Source organism: Cydia strobilella, chromosome 1, assembly GCF_947568885.1.
Source record: "Cydia strobilella chromosome 1, ilCydStro3.1, whole genome shotgun sequence".
In the NCBI taxonomy this organism is placed as follows: domain Eukaryota; kingdom Metazoa; phylum Arthropoda; class Insecta; order Lepidoptera; family Tortricidae; genus Cydia; species Cydia strobilella.
In genome coordinates this window covers 20,915,144-20,924,537 of record NC_086041.1, presented here as the reverse complement: position 1 = coordinate 20,924,537, position 9,394 = coordinate 20,915,144, and positions in this window count along the sequence as shown.

The following is a 9,394-nucleotide window of genomic DNA, read 5'->3' as shown; positions in this document are numbered from 1 at the left end:
TTTGCCTGACGTATCATTCCACAAATAACCCTATTTTATGTATTTCAAGATTTTATATACAAATGTATTATAACGAAAAAAAAAAGTGTTTTTCATCAATTTCAAATCTTGCGTCCTTTTTGGGACATCCTTTATATTTTAAGTTCGAATCGGGCCGACAGTCTATAAAACAATACAGTCACTGGGCAATCGTGCGGGTGCGAGGGGCGAGGGGTGGGTCGTGCGCACCCAAGCTGCATACATTGCCATTGTTAGTAGCTCGGTACTACTTACATTGGATAGTTGTCCATTACTACAGAGGCCGAGAAGTAAGGGGTTCCCAACCGAATACATATAGACATACCTATATATTATAGCGGGATATTTATGAGGACGACAACCCCTTTTCATGCCGAGGTATGTGTAGTGCTTTTCTCAAACATGCAATGAAATAATGATAAAAAAACGGCCAAGTGCGAGTCGGACTCGCGCACGAAGGGTTCCGTACCATTACGGAAAAAAACAGCAAAAAAATCACGTTTGTTGTTGTATGGGAGCCCCATTTAAATATTTATATTATTCTGTTTTTAGTATTTGTTGTTATAGCGGCAACAGAAATACATCATCTGTGAAAATTTCAACTGTCTAGCTATCACGGTTTATGAGATACAGCCTGGTGACAGATACCCGCACGTGTATCGAACGACGTTTTTTAATACAGTTGCGAAAGAATAAGAAAAGCAACAAGTAAGGAATGGAATTAGAAACTTTTATATTATTAATTCTGTGACATTGACATCATTGACATTGACATTGAGAGGTGTTTTTCTAGCTTTTATTCGACTAGAATCGATTTTGTTATTATTATTGAACCCACTTCAATGAAAGTTTTTTTTTCAAATGCATGTTCTATAAGACAGAAACAATTGTGAATATTAAAACATTATACTATTATTACCTAAATATCGTTATTTACGATTATTTGTGTATCGTATATTTATAAAAACAATATAGAATGTTGCCTTTGGAAACTTAAAACATTCATGCAGTAAGAAAATGCGCCTCTTCTTTGAGGCGTCGTTCCGTTCCATTCAGACAACTTATTAAGAACGGTTTTTCAACATTAAAAAATAAACGTTTTATAATACTTATTATAACAGTAGGTTTTTATGTTGATGACGACGTTTAAAGAAACTAATATTAACACTCATCAATACGTAGTCATGAATCAAGTTAAAATTTTAAAAAAATTGGAAAAGTAAAAAGCACTAGTTCGCGAAAACCAACTTTCCGCACGCTAAACAGCCACGAAAAGTATCACTTTTTGAGCAACTGTATTAAAAAAAAATTTACAGTACATATGGTGCTACTTTCTGGCACTAGTGCGTAAAAGAGCACTTTTCGTGCATATGTCGAAAGTTTAAAGGGCCATGGGAAGAATAATTGTAATACTGTGGCCATATGTACTATAAAACGTTGTACGATACACGTGCGGATAGGTAATTCGTAAATCGTATCGATTTAAAATACTCCCTGCGGTCGTGTTTTATATTTATCGCCACTCGTTTCGAATTTCCTCTTTTCCGCACCTATATCGTAAATAACTATTTCAACACACTTGCTCAAAACGACGTTTTTATTTCACCGATTTTTGGCTAATAATCCTAGATATTAAACACGCGTGCATTTTCAGTATATTATAACACTCGTGCTTTTTCATTATATTATCCGACTGAGTTAAGAAGGTAACTGATTGCTAATAATATGCATGGAAACGGAGTCTCCTTTAATTGGTCGGACTGGCGGGCACCGGCGCGCCCGACCGCCTGCCGCGACCCGGCCGGCCCGCCCGCGGCCGGGGCGAGGGGCAGCCGGCAGTATGACAGATGTTAGACTTTTACTAACTGTTTTAAGAATTAAAATTTGATTAATATGAAAGTTTCTTTTTTTTTCTCGCAAGTGTGTTGAAAAAGTCGTATGAAACGCGTGTGCATTGGCCATTACACACATCGGCTTTCTTATTATACCTATTGCCTCGTGTGTAATGACCAACTTTGCACACTTGTATCACAATGTACTATTTTTTCAGTTATTTTGTCATGCGAAATCTTTGAAGTCAAAATATCATTACCCTTGCGTGCGATCATTGTGACCATTTTTATACCTATCTCTAATTTATACACGGTGATTTTGTTACGTCTGACCATACTCTGAGGGGTGAATATGTAGGTCATACTGAACAACTTTTCTATGGAGCCAACCCCGAAATGTTCGGCGAAACATATGTCAATGTTTTTTTTATGGAACAGCAGATTTTGTTTTCAGGATTTCGGGGTTGGACCCCTCAAGAGTATGATCAGACAAAACAAAATCACCTCTAAAAGCTCTCGTCAGTGTAGGTATGGGCAACGGCAGCTATTAAAGTTTACATACTCATCAATAGCTCAATGTTTTTCGGCTCAACAAAGTGGAACATTACTCGTAAAACAGCGGGTTTTATTAGACACTGGGCCTTGCATGTGTCGGGTATTACCTTAAATTAATTTTGAGTCATAACCTGATATTCATGGCCAATTTCATAGACATTATGATACATTCGCAATAATTTAAAACAAGGTGAAAATCCTTGGTAAAAAATCCAATATTACCGAGTTTCGTATGATGGATGAAGCACATTAGCGGGAGAGCGAAGCGATAACTCAGGGGGATGAAATACCAAATCTAGGTATTGAATTTATAACTTTACATGCGGTTAAAATGAAGTAGCATAAATTGCGTCATCTGTGTAGTATAATTTTCTGATAAATATATTTTTTTTACTACTCTTGTATAACAAAGTGTTATTAAGTGGTCACTTTAATTACACTCGTCCATGCATTGTATACAAAAAATATATCACAATATTGTGAAAAGTAGGTAAAAACACTAATATTACATTATTCTGGATTGATTAATAGTTAGTAAAATAGTAATCTATGTTAAAATACGAGAGAGGGTTTATGATACCAACGAAGTGAGTTTCATTATAAAATCACACAAAATACTTGTGTCTAATTATGTACAGTACATAAACTGTTTTATCTACACACATTATTATAAACTCTCTATGATTTGTTCAGGAACTGCATATTACAAGGACAAATTAAGGCGTTGTTACACGATCGCATATCGAATCACGCGGATATCAGTCTCCGAAATATCGCTCGCTCATTACCTAAAAACTAAATTGATCGCTCATTTTACATGAAAGTGGTGCAATAATTAGTTTCTGAACAATAAAAAAACTAATTTTTGTGACAAGATAAACTAAACGTCTAATACGTAAACGATAACTTTTTTACCTACGAGGGCTGATCCGAAAGTTGTTAGCTGCTCCGGCTCTACTCATGCGATCACAATATTACTTATACCATTGTGATGGATCTTTCAGTACTTATTGAAGTGGTGTAAATACATTTTTAGAGAACGATTAGTTTATTTTTTATTTTGTTTTACTTCGACGCGTCGAAGCCTAACCATCAGTCATGAAAATCAGTAAATGAGACTCCATATGTGTTGTCATTTTATAAACAGTATTTAAAAAAAAACCAATTAGTTTTTTAGGTGCTGTTAATTACGAATCTCGACCGTTTTTTTTTACATGTAAATCGTTTTAATTGAGTAAACATTATTATGATTTAATAGGTGTCAACAATGAGTCATTTCATTAAAAGTAAAAATATCTGATATTAAAAAAATATAAATATATAGGTATATACAGAGCGCATTAAAGCAAATACATATGGCTGTCTCGGCGCCAACTACGAATTCGTAGCTTTTGGTGTCGAGACACTCGGTCCACGGGGCAGGGGTGCACGCGAACTCAGACAAGGACAAGGAGCTCGGAAAGCTGTTGAGGGAGGCAACTGGGGACCCTCGCGCGGGCAGCTTTCTCGCGCAAAGGCTTGCTATCGCTATACAGCGCGGGAATGCTGCCTGCGTGATGGGCACCTTGCCAAGAGGTCAGGGTTTGTTATAGGGATTTTTATTTTTATAGGTAGGTGTGCATAAATTTTAGCTCTTTTTCAGTTTTTTGCTTGTAAATCGAAAACGGTACGTCCGACGGAAAATTTGTTCTTATCATGATGAAAATTGATATCTCAGGATCCGAATGGTATCTTAATATGAATTCGTTTTCAAAGTTTGTAAAAAATGGCCGCTTTGAATTTCTTTTTTTTATCCATATACCTAATCATGTTAAAAATCCGAAAACGTCTTTTTACCACTGTCTGATCCACCAAACCTTCCTGGTAGTGCCATTGTAATTGATGGTGGGTTACTTCTACATCGAATAGTTTGGTAGTCCAAGGCAAAATTTTTCTCCGATGGCTCCCAAAGTTTATGCACACCTCCTGGGATGGAGCAAACTCGGATTACACGCATTTAGGACCAAATGAAAGTATTAAAACGATTTCCAGAATCCGGCCTTCACCACTGGAGGGCTTCGTCACTTTTTCTTTAATATATGACATCTATTACAGTTTTTAATTTATATATAGTAGTGTGACTACTTTAAAAAACACAAATCAAAATATTTAATAAAATAATTTGATTTGTTCTCAAATTTGTTCGATTTCCAGAAAGTTTACAAGAATCAGTGGCAATAATATACAGGCCTACATGTAGTCTACTTGAACCCAGTTTGAACCTGCACTCCAATTTTTTTTGTTTATTAATGTTTTGTTTTTAGGATTCCAATCTGCTTTCCATTTGCATTCCAATCAATAAAGCCACTGTATTTAAATTAAGCGATTATTTAAATATATATAGTTATTAACAACATAATTTTTAAGAAAAAAAAACGTCTTCAATGGGGGATGCCGTTGAAAGATTACTTCTTGTTGATGGTGCACTCTTAGATTCCAGACAATGAAATGAAAAAGACAGCATCATTTGCCTTATTATGTAGAAAAGTAGGTAAAACCACCCACTTTTCTAGTAGCATTTCGTTTCTGTAAGGGTCGCAGTTCTAACCTAACCCAACCTACTTTTCTGATAGCATTTCGTTTCTGTAAGGGTCACAGCTCTAACCTAACCTAACCTACTTTTCTGATAGAAGTTCTGTTCTGTGAGAATCGCAGTTTAAACACACCCACCCACCTAACCCACTTTTCTAGTAGCATTTCCGGGTCCTGGTCTGGGTTCGGATTCGAGTCCGGGTCCGTGTCTGGCTGTTCGGGTCCAAGTTTGGGCCTGAATTCGGTTTGGGTCCGGGTCAGAGCCGGGGTCCGGGTTCGGTCCGGGTACGAGTTGGGGTCCATGTCCAGACCCGGGTCCAGGTCCGAGTCCGAGTTCGGGTCCAAGTTTGGGTCTGGGTCCATAACGAAGAGAAGAAATCGCCAAACGTAAACTATGCGTCATTAAAGAATTCCATTCTGATCATCATCAGCAGTTCCACTTCATAAATGTCACTTTTTTAAATGGAAATGCTGGGTTTGTTGATGAAAATACAAAAATCACTATATGTAGGCCTTTCACATTTGAGGAGTTCCCTCGATTCCTCATGGATCCCATTATCAGAACTCGAGCTTGACAAAAATGTGTCTTGAAAACCTAACTTGCTTAACAAACATAACGAAGAGGACAAATCGCCAAACGTGAACTATGCGTCATTGAAGAATTCCGATCTGATCATCATCAGCAGTTCCACTTCATCAAATGTCACTTTTTCAAATGTAAATCCTTGATTTGTCGATGGAAATACTAAAATCACTATATGTATGCCTTTAACATTTGAGGAGTTCCCTTGATTCCTCATGGATCCCATCATCAGAACTGCAATTTGACAAAAACGGGACCAATCTGTATATATATACTTAGAATCAAAAAAAGAATTTTCAAAATCGGTTCAGAAATGACGGAGTTATGGAGTAACAAACATTAAAAAAACAACCGAATTGAGAACCTCCTCCTTTTGAAATCTTGAAGCCGGTTAAAAAATAAAAACTAAGACATAACCATTACCTAGAGGCCAATTCGAATGTATACTTGACCTGAAAACTATATCTGTAGGCCTAGCACAGGAGAGCGCGACAGTATTTCGCCCGCGAAATAGACTACCCGCCTTTTTCTAACTGTATTAATTACAGAGGGACGGGTAGTCTAACTCGCGGGCGAGACACTGTTGCGCCAGTCCTTTGCTAGCTCTGCTGAATGATGTCAATTAAGAGTCTCCGGCAAGCTCGGCCGAATTTCACCTTCCCATACAAACGGAGTTTCAATCTCATTTTAAAACTACGTGTTATATCTAGTCCTGTAATTAGTTTATATAGCTCCAGCTTATAAAACAAATTAAATAGAGCAAACGAACAGAAACGGAATCGGAACCGAAAACTAAACCAGAATTGGAGCCCTAGTCAGTACTGTCATTAGGTTATACATTACGATTTTGAAAATTCGTTTTTTGATTGTAAGTATATACATACAGATTGGTCCCGTTTTTGTCAAAACCCAGTTCTGATGATGGGATCCATGAGGAATTGAGGGAACTCCTCAAATGTTAAAGGCACACATATAGTGATTTTAGTATTTTCATCAACAAATCAAGCATTTACATTTAAAAAAGTGACATTTGATAAAGTGGAACTGCAGATGATGATCAGAATGGAACTCTTTAATGACGCATAGTTCACGTTTGGCGATTTGTCCTCTTCGTTATGTTTGTTAAGCAAGTTAGGTTTTCAAGACACATTTTTGTCAAGCTCGAGTTCTGATGATGGGATCCATGAGGAATCGAGGGAACTCCTCAAATGTGAAAGGCATACATATAGTGATTTTTGTATTTTCATCAACAAATCCAGCATTTCCATTTATAAAAGTGACATTTGATGAAGTGGAACTGCTGATGATGATCAGAATGGAACTCTTTAATGACGCATAGTTTATGTTTGGCGATTTGTTCTCTTCGGGATACCGCCGTTTAGCCAAAATATTTTTCGCCAAATTTCACTTCCCAACAAACTTATGGCATCAGTTTCATTTCCCAAATGAAATTTTAGCAAGTTTTTTACTTCGCAACCATTTCATTTCCCAACCCCATATTGCGAAATGAAAATGACGTACTAGGTTGGGTTAGGTTAGGTTGGATTATGAAAATTTGCGAAATGAAATTTTGCCAAATGATAATTTGCCTAAAATAGTTTGCGAAGTAATACTTTGGGAAACGATTTTTGTCAATACATTAGTAAACCTTTCTCTTCGTTATGGACCCAGACCCAAACTTGGACCCGGACTCGGACCCGGACCGAACTCGGACCCGGACTCAAAACCCGAAACCCGGGTCTGGACCCGGACCCAGACCAAACTCGGGCCCAAACTTGGACCCGGATAGCCGGACACGGACCCGGACTTGGATCCGAACCCAGACCCGGACCCTGAAATGCTACTAAAGTGGGTTAGGTGGGTAGGCGTTTTTGAATTGCGATTCTCACAGACCAGAACTTCTATCAGAAAAGTAGGTTAGGTTAGGTTAGAACTGTGACCCTTACAGAAACGGAATGCTATCAGAAAAGTGGGTTAGGTTAGGTTAGAACTGCGACCCTTACAGAAACGTAATGCTGCTAGAAAAGTGGGTGGTTTCACCTCCTTTTCTACATAATTAGGCAAAAGATACTGTCTTTTTCATTTCATTGTCTGGAATCTAAGAGTGCACCATCAACAACAAGTAATCTTTCAACTTTCAACTTTCATCATTGAGGTCGGTTTTTTTTTCTTAAAAATTATGAATTCAATAACACGAATAAAACAAAACAACGATTAGTGCAGCACGTGCCGAAAAAACGTAATAAACGTAAAACAAACGAAATACATATAGCAAAAACAAGTATTGTATGAAAAACTTAAATTCGCTGTATTTTTTTTACTATGGTATCTGACAGTGTTGGCCGTAATTGTTAATTTTAATTAACCATTGATCAATTTTATTAACCATTAGTTCCGCCATTAACCAATTGCATTAAAGTTAATTCGGATTAAAGTTAATTCGGATTAAAGTTAATTCGGATTAAATTTTTGAGACGTTAATGGCCATTGAAGTTAATTCGGATTAACTTTAATTCGGATTAACTTCAATGGGCATGAAAGTCAAATAATTAATCCGAATTACTCTCAATTTGGATTAACGTCTAATAAAATTACATTCGTGATATTTTAAAATGAGAGAGCAAAATGACCCTGACTGAACCCTGGCAGTAGTAGCAGTACCTACCTACTACCTAGTAGAATTCTGGTTTGGTGCAACACAGACATACGCGGTTTTGGTCATTTAAATCGTCTTGATGAGCACTTCGGAGAGCCGTACCCATGATAGAGCTGATGCTGAACCCTGGCAGTACCTAATGGATCTAAGGTTTGGTGCAACATAGGCACAGGCTGTTTTAGTCATCCGACTCGTCTTGATGAGCACTTCGGAGAGCCATACCCATGATAGAGCTGATGCTGAACCCTGGCAGTACCTAATGGATCTAAGGTTTGGTGCAACATAGGCACAGGCTGTTTTAGTCATCCGACTCGTCTTGATGAGCACTTCGGAGAGCCATACCCATGATAGAGCTGATGCTGAACCCTGGCAGTACCTAATGGATCTAAGGTTTGGTGCAACATAGGCACACGCTGTTTTAGTCATCCGACTCGTCTTGATGAGCACTTATGAGAGCAGTACCCATAATGGAGCTGATGCTGAACCCTGGCAGTACCTAGCGGAACTAAGGTTTGGTGCAACGTAGGCACACGCTGTTTTAGTCATCCGACTCGTCTTGATGAGCACTTAGGAGAGCAGTACCCATGATAGAGCTGATGCTGAACCCTGGCAGTACCTAGTGGATCTAAGGTTTGGTGCATCATAGGGACACGCTGTTTTAGTCACCCGACTCGTCTTGATAAGCACTTAGGAGAGCGGTACCCATGATAGAGCTGATGCTGAACCCTGGCAGTACCTAGTGGATCTAAGGTTTGGTGCAATATAGGCACACGCTGTTTTAGTCACCCGACTCGTCTTGATGAGCACTTAGGAGAGCGGTACCCATGATAGAGCTGATGCTGAACCCTGGCAGTACCTAGTGGATCTAAGGTTTGGTGCAACATAGGCACACGCTGTTTTAGTCACCCGACTCGTCTTGATGAGCACTTAGGAGAGCAGTACCCATGATAGAGCTGATGCTGAACCCTGGCAGTACCTAGTGGATCTAAGGTTTGGTGCAACATAGGCACACGCTGTTTTAGTCACCCGACTCGTCTTGATGAGCACTTAGGAGAGCAGTACCCATGATAGAGCTGATGCTGAACCCTGGCAGTACCTAGTGGATCTAAGGTTTGGTGCAACATAGGCACACGCTGTTTTAGTCACCCGACTCGTCTTGATGAGCACTTAGGAGAGCAG